Here is a 7,197-nt window from a genome sequence, read left to right as displayed (position 1 = left end):
GGGTAACCATCAGTCAAAAGGAAGGAGCCAGGCACGTATCATGGGTAAGCCTAGAGTACATCTCACACAGAACAATTTTGTCTATGTTGGAAAATGCTGAAATTGACTGTTCTCGTCTGGAATAGAGCCAGAGACCAGCGACACAAAGGGAAGGAGAAAGAGACGAAGAGCAATTGCAGTAGGAGACCTCCTCTCGCTGAAATATAATTTACAAATTCTAACTGACTATAAAAATATTATTTTATTCACTGATAGTAAGAACTGCCAATGCTGGAGTCAGAGATAACACGGTGTGGAGCTGGAGGAACACAGCTGGCCAGGCAGCATCAGTGGAGCAGGCAAGTTGACGTTTCGGGTCGGGATCCTTTCTGAAGAAGGGTTCTCTCATTTTATTCACTGTGTAACTGCACCTGTCAATTTCTCTGAAATTAGTTTGTTCACTGACCACAGCCATAGATACCTGACAAGGCTGCAACAAAACCACCAAGAGGCTAAATTTATGTTCAAAAGGGAAAGGCTGAATGGAAGGTTGAAGAAGGGAAACTATAGAAAGCACAACCTCGTGGGAGGTTTAAAAAGGGTGGGGCAAATTGAGCTGTAGACATTTGTCTTCTTTTTGGTTGAGCTAGTTGTAATTTGCCTGAAATAATTCAGCCCATAATTGAAAGCTGAAATAAGATCACAATTTTAGACAAATAGGATTTTTATCTCAGTTTCTAACTCCTCATGTTAAAATTGGATGAAATGTTTATGAGAAACCTCCCGTTTAGAAGTTACAAAAGCTGCTTAAAACTTCAAAATCTGAGGAACAGAAATGGAACTGAAATATGTTTAGCCTTCAGGCATAAGTAATGCAGTTGAAAATTTATATAAATACGTGCTCACATTTTATCTAGATCTTTTTCTATCAAAGGACTGCACACAATAAATTGCTGTTGATGTACAACGGCTGATGTAGTTAATGCAACTTAGTCCCCATTTCAAGTGCTTTTGAAAAATTCTTTTATCTGCATATTATCAGAGAACTGAGATATTTATATTAATTCAACATTTAGTTCAGTGTGAACGGTTACCTTTTCAACAATGTTCCTATTTCCACATTGTCTCCATTAGCTGTGTGTCCCTTTCCTCAGATATTTCTAGGGGTGCTCAGTCAAATCCCAATGCACATTTTATGCCATTTGTTCAAATGTGTCCTGTTTGAATCATGTCACATTTATGGCAACAATTGCATAAATGGAATATCTTTAATGTAGAACACATTTCAAGATATTTTATGGGTGGTGGGCGGGGACAAATAGCAGAAACATGCAAATTTTAAAGTATTTGGAAGCTGGAAAATTACAAATAGTTTGTAACAGGTGAACGTAGGTTAGGTTATTTTAGTTTTGGATTAGGATTATTCTACAGCACAACATCGTGGGCCGAAGGGCCTGTACTGTGCTGTACTTTTCAGTGTTCTATGTTCATTGTCGGTTTTGCAGTTGTCTTTCTTGTGAAAGATGGATTACAGGGAATGTTTCTGTCAAAGCAACAGTGATCACGAGTGACATTAAAATCAAGAAAATATTTTACTGCATTTTTTTTTCCTAGACTGAAAGATCACAGTTTTTAAAAAAATTATTGCAATAAGTACCAAATTTGGAAAGGCTGCTTCGAAACAAATGCTTGTATGTCTAAAGTGTCTTTTACAACCTCAGAGTGTAATCAACCTTGAAACTTAATCACTGTGGTGACACAGGAAAAGTAGCAGCTAATTTGTGCATAAAGTGACATGAATAATCTGTTTTAGTGATGTTGGTGCAGGATTAAAAAATATTGGCCTTGACACTGGGACAGCCCTCCTACTCATCTTTATTGGAGCATCATCTTTAAATCCATCTGATAGAATGGGAGATAATGGGAACTGCAGATGCTGGAGATTCCAAGATAATAAAATGTGAGGCTGGATGAACACAGCAGGCCAAGCAGCATCTCAGGAGCACAAAAGCTGACGTTTCGGGCCTAGACCATTCATCAGAGAGGGGGATGGGGGGAGGGAACTGGAATAAATAGGGAGAGAGGGGGAGGCGGACCGAAGATGGAGAGTAAAGAAGATAGGTGGAGAGGGTGTAGGTGGGGAGGTAGGGAGGGGACAGGTCAGTCCAGGGAAGACGGACAGGTCAAGGAGGTGGGATGAGGTTAGTAGGTAGCTGGGGGTGCGGCTTGGGGTGGGAGGAAGGGATGGGTGAGAGGAAGAACCGGTTAGGGAGGCAGAGACAGGTTGGACTGGTTTTGGGATGCAGTGGGTGGGGGGGAAGAGCTGGGCTGGTTGTGTGGTGCAGTGGGGGGAGGGGATGAACTGGGCTGGTTTAGGGATGCAGTGGGGGAAGGGGAGATTTTGAAACTGGTGAAGTCCACATTGATACCATATGGCTGCAGGGTTCCCAGGCGGAATATGAGTTGCTGTTCCTGCAACCTTCGGGTGGCATCATTGTGGCAGTGCAGGAGGCCCATGATGGACATGTCATCAAGAGAATGGGAGGGGGAGTGGAAATGGTTTGCGACTGGGAGGTGCAGTTGTTTGTTGCGAACTGAGCGGAGGTGTTCTGCAAAGCGGTCCCCAAGCCTCCGCTTGGTTTCCCCAATGTAGAGAAAGCCGCACCGGGTACAGTGGATGCAGTATACCACATTGGCAGATGTGCAGGTGAACCTCTGCTTAATGTGGAATGTCATCTTAGGGCCTGGGATGGGGGTGAGGGAGGAGGTGTGGGGACAAGTGTAGCATTTCCTGCGGTTGCAGGGGAAGGTGCCGGGTGTGGTGGGGTTGGAGGGCAGTGTGGAGCGAACAAGGGAGTCACGGAGAGAGTGGTCTCTCCGGAAAGCAGACAGGGGTGGGGATGGAAAAATGTCTTGGGTGGTGGGGTCGGATTGTAAATGGCGGAAGTGTCGGAGGATAATGCGTTGTATCCGGAGGTTGGTAGGGTGGTGTGTGAGAACGAGGGGGATCCTCTTGGGGCGGTTGTGGCGGGGGCGGGGTGTGAGGGATGTGTCGCGGGAAATGCGGGAGACGCGGTCAAGGGCGTTCTCAATCACCGTGGGGGGAAAGTTGCGGTCCTTAAAGAACTTGGACATCTGGGATGTGCGGGAGTGGAATGTCTTATCGTGGGAGCAGATGCGGCGGAGGCGGAGGAATTGGGAATAGGGGATGGAATTTTTGCAGGAGGGTGGGTGGGAGGAGGTGTATTCTAGGTAGCTGTGGGAGTCGGTGGGCTTGAAATGGACATCAGTTACAAGCTGGTTGCCTGAGATGGAGACTGAGAGGTCCAGGAAGGTGAGGGATGTGCTGGAGATGGCCCAGGTGAACTGAAGGTTGGGGTGGAAGGTGTTGGTGAAGTGGATGAACTGTTCGAGCTCCTCTGGGGAGCAAGAGGCGGCGCCGATACAGTCATCAATGTACCGGAGGAAGAGGTGGGGTTTGGGGCCTGTGTAGGTGCGGAAGATGGACTGTTCCACGTAACCTACAAAGAGGCAGGCATAGCTGGGGCCCATGCGGGTGCCCATGGCCACCCCCTTAGTCTGTAGGAAGTGGGAGGAGTCAAAAGAGAAGTTGTTGAGTGTGAGGACGAGTTCCGCTAGGCGGATGAGAGTGTCGGTGGAGGGGGCCTGGTCGGGCCTGCGGGACAGGAAGAAGCGGAGGGCCTTGAGGCCATCTCCATGCGGAATGCAGGTGTACAGGGACTGGACGTCCATGGTGAATATGAGGTGTTGGGGGCCAGGGAATTGGAAGTCCTGGAGGAGGTGGAGGGCGTGGGTGGTGTCACGGACATAGGTGGGGAGTTCCTGGACCAAAGGGGAGAAAATGGAGTCCAGATAGGTGGAGATGAGTTCGGTGGGGCAGGAGCAGGCTGAGACGATGGGTCGACCAGGGCAGGCAGGTTTGTGGATTTTGGGAAGGAGATAGAAACGGGCCGTGCGGGGATGGGGAACAATGAGGTTGGAGGCTGTGGGTGGGAGGTCCCCTGAGGTGATGAGGTCATGAGGTCATGAATGGTGTTGGAGATGATGGTTTGGTGCTCGGGTGTGGGGTCATGATCGAGGAGGCGGTAGGAGGTGGTGTCGGAGAGTTGGCGTCTGGCCTCGGCGATGTAGAGGTCAGTACGCCATACTACCACTGCGCCACCCTTGTCTGCGGGTTTGATGGTGAGGTTGGGGTTGGAGCGGAGGGAGCGGAGGGCTGCCCGTTCTGCGGGGGAGAGGTTGGAGTGGGTGAGAGGGGTGGAGAGGTTGAGGCGGTTGATGTCTCGACGGCAGTTGGAGATGAAGAGGTCGAGGGAGGGTAGGAGGCCTGGGGGTGGTGATGAAGAGGTCGAGGGAGGGTAGGAGGCCTGGGGGTGGTGATGAAGAGGTCGAGGGAGGGTAGGAGGCCTGGGGGTGGTACCTCCAGGCACTGCAATCCAGCCTGCCCCAGCTCAGAGCCTCCCTCTCCCAGACCTGCAAAGGACCCCTGCTGTTTTTTATCCTCCGCAGGATCCACAGACTGAACACCCAGTTCCACTCAGCTTTACTGGACACCAAAAATCGTAAGTACAACCAACTCACTGGCCCCCTCACCAGGCCCCCTCCACCGACACTCTCATCCGCCTAGCGGAACTCGTCCTCACACTCAACAACTTCTCTTTTGACTCCTCCCACTTCCTACAGACTAAGGGGGTGGCCATGGTCACCTGCACGGGCCCCAGCTATGCCTGCCTCTTTGTAGGTTACGTGGAACAGTCCATCTTCCGCACCTACACAGGCCCCAAACCCCACCTCTTCCTCCGGTACATTGATGACTGTATCGGCGCCGCCTCTTGCTCCCCAGAGGAGCTCGAACAGTTCATCCACTTCACCAACACCTTCCACCCCAACCTTCAGTTCACCTGGGCCATCTCCAGCACATCCCTCACCTTCCTGGACCTCTCAGTCTCCATCTCAGGCAACCAGCTTGTAACTGATGTCCATTTCAAGCCCACCGACTCCCACAGCTACCTAGAATACACCTCCTCCCACCCACCCTCCTGCAAAAATTCCATCCCCTATTCCCAATTCCTCCGCCTCCGCCGCATCTGCTCCCACGATAAGACATTCCACTCCCGCACATCCCAGATGTCCAAGTTCTTTAAGGACCGCAACTTTCCCCCCACGGTGATTGAGAACGCCCTTGACCGCGTCTCCCGCATTTCCCGCGACACATCCCTCACACCCCGCCCCCGCCACAACCGCCCCAAGAGGATCCCCCTCGTTCTCACACACCACCCTACCAACCTCCGGATACAACGCATTATCCTCCGACACTTCCGCCATTTACAATCCGACCCCACCACCCAAGACATTTTTCCATCCCCACCCCTGTCTGCTTTCCGGAGAGACCACTCTCTCCGTGACTCCCTTGTTCGCTCCACACTGCCCTCCAACCCCACCACACCCGGCACCTTCCCCTGCAACCGCAGGAAATGCTACACTTGTCCCCACACCTCCTCCCTCACCCCCATCCCAGGCCCTAAGATGACATTCCACATTAAGCAGAGGTTCACCTGCACATCTGCCAATGTGGTATACTGCATCCACTGTACCCGGTGCGGCTTTCTCTACATTGGGGAAACCAAGCGGAGGCTTGGGGACCGCTTTGCAGAACACCTCCGCTCAGTTCGCAACAAACAACTGCACCTCCCAGTCGCAAACCATTTCCACTCCCCCTCCCATTCTCTTGATGACATGTCCATCATGGGCCTCCTGCACTGCCACAATGATGCCACCCGAAGGTTGCAGGAACAGCAACTCATATTCCGCCTGGGAACCCTGCAGCCATATGGTATCAATGTGGACTTCACCAGTTTCAAAATCTCCCCTTCCCCCACTGCATCCCTAAACCAGCCCAGTTCATCCCCTCCCCCCACTGCACCACACAACCAGCCCAGCTCTTCCCCCCCACCCACTGCATCCCAAAACCAGTCCAACCTGTCTCTGCCTCCCTAACCGGTTCTTCCTCTCACCCATCCCTTCCTCCCACCCCAAGCCGCACCCCCAGCTACCTACTAACCTCATCCCACCTCCTTGACCTGTCCGTCTTCCCTGGACTGACCTGTCCCCTCCCTACCTACACCCTCTCCACCTATCTTCTTTACTCTCCATCTTCGGTCCGCCTCCCCCTCTCTCCCTATTTATTCCAGTTCCCTCCCCCCATCCCCCTCTCTGATGAAGGGTCTAAGGCCCGAAACGTCAGCTTCTGTGCTCCTGAGATGCTGCTTGGCCTGCTGTGTTCATCCAGCCTCACATTTTATTATTATTATGATAGAATGGGACCTCACTTTAACAATTCAACTAAAAGGCATGACATTGGACAATACACCACTCCCTCAATTTTGCATGAGAATATCAGCCTAGATTTTGTGTTGAAGTCTCTGGAATAGATTTTACAACCACAACTTTAAAGGACAATACAAAGTCATGGCTGACACAGTCGGTCATTTTGTTTCAATACACAGTCCCATATATTCTTTTTTTTAAATTCGTTCGCGGGATGGTGTCACTGGCCAGGCAGCATTTATTGCCCATCCCTAATTGCCCAGGTGGCTGGTAAGAATCAGCCATATTGCTTTGGGTCCAGAGTCACATGTAGGCCAGACCAGGAAAGGATGGCAGATTCCTTCCCTAAAAGGACATTAGTGAACCAGATGGGATTTTCCAACAATCGACAATGGATTCATAGTCATCATTAGACTCCTAATTCCAGATAGTTATTGAATTCAAATTCCACCATCTGCCATGGGTGGACTCAAACCTTGGTTCCCAGAACATTATCTGGGTCTCTCGCTTAAGAGTTCAGCAATAATACCACTAGGCCATCAATTAATGTTAACCTTAAATGGGATAACACAAATAAAACAAAACATTGTTTTTAAGTAACATTGTTAAAAATAATTAAAACATTAAAATTGGTAGTTTAGAAACTTAAAGTCCCTTTGTTTCTAAAATAAAAAGTTAAGCTTGAAGCTGAAATGCTAATTCACTTTACCTGAAATCCTGTGCCATGGCAGTTTAAAGACAACCTTTAAGGATTTTCGGTATACAGATGGGAGGGTTGTATTTGCTTCTTGAGCCACCACAAATTTTCTAGGATGATGGCTCCAAACTGAGAAGCTACCTCAGAGGATGAGAATGGTTCCCACTGCCTCA

Source organism: Stegostoma tigrinum, chromosome 22 (assembly GCF_030684315.1).
Source record: "Stegostoma tigrinum isolate sSteTig4 chromosome 22, sSteTig4.hap1, whole genome shotgun sequence".
Lineage (NCBI taxonomy): Eukaryota > Metazoa > Chordata > Chondrichthyes > Orectolobiformes > Stegostomatidae > Stegostoma > Stegostoma tigrinum.
The sequence above is the reverse complement of the archived record's forward strand: the minus strand, read 5'-3'. Positions refer to the sequence as shown.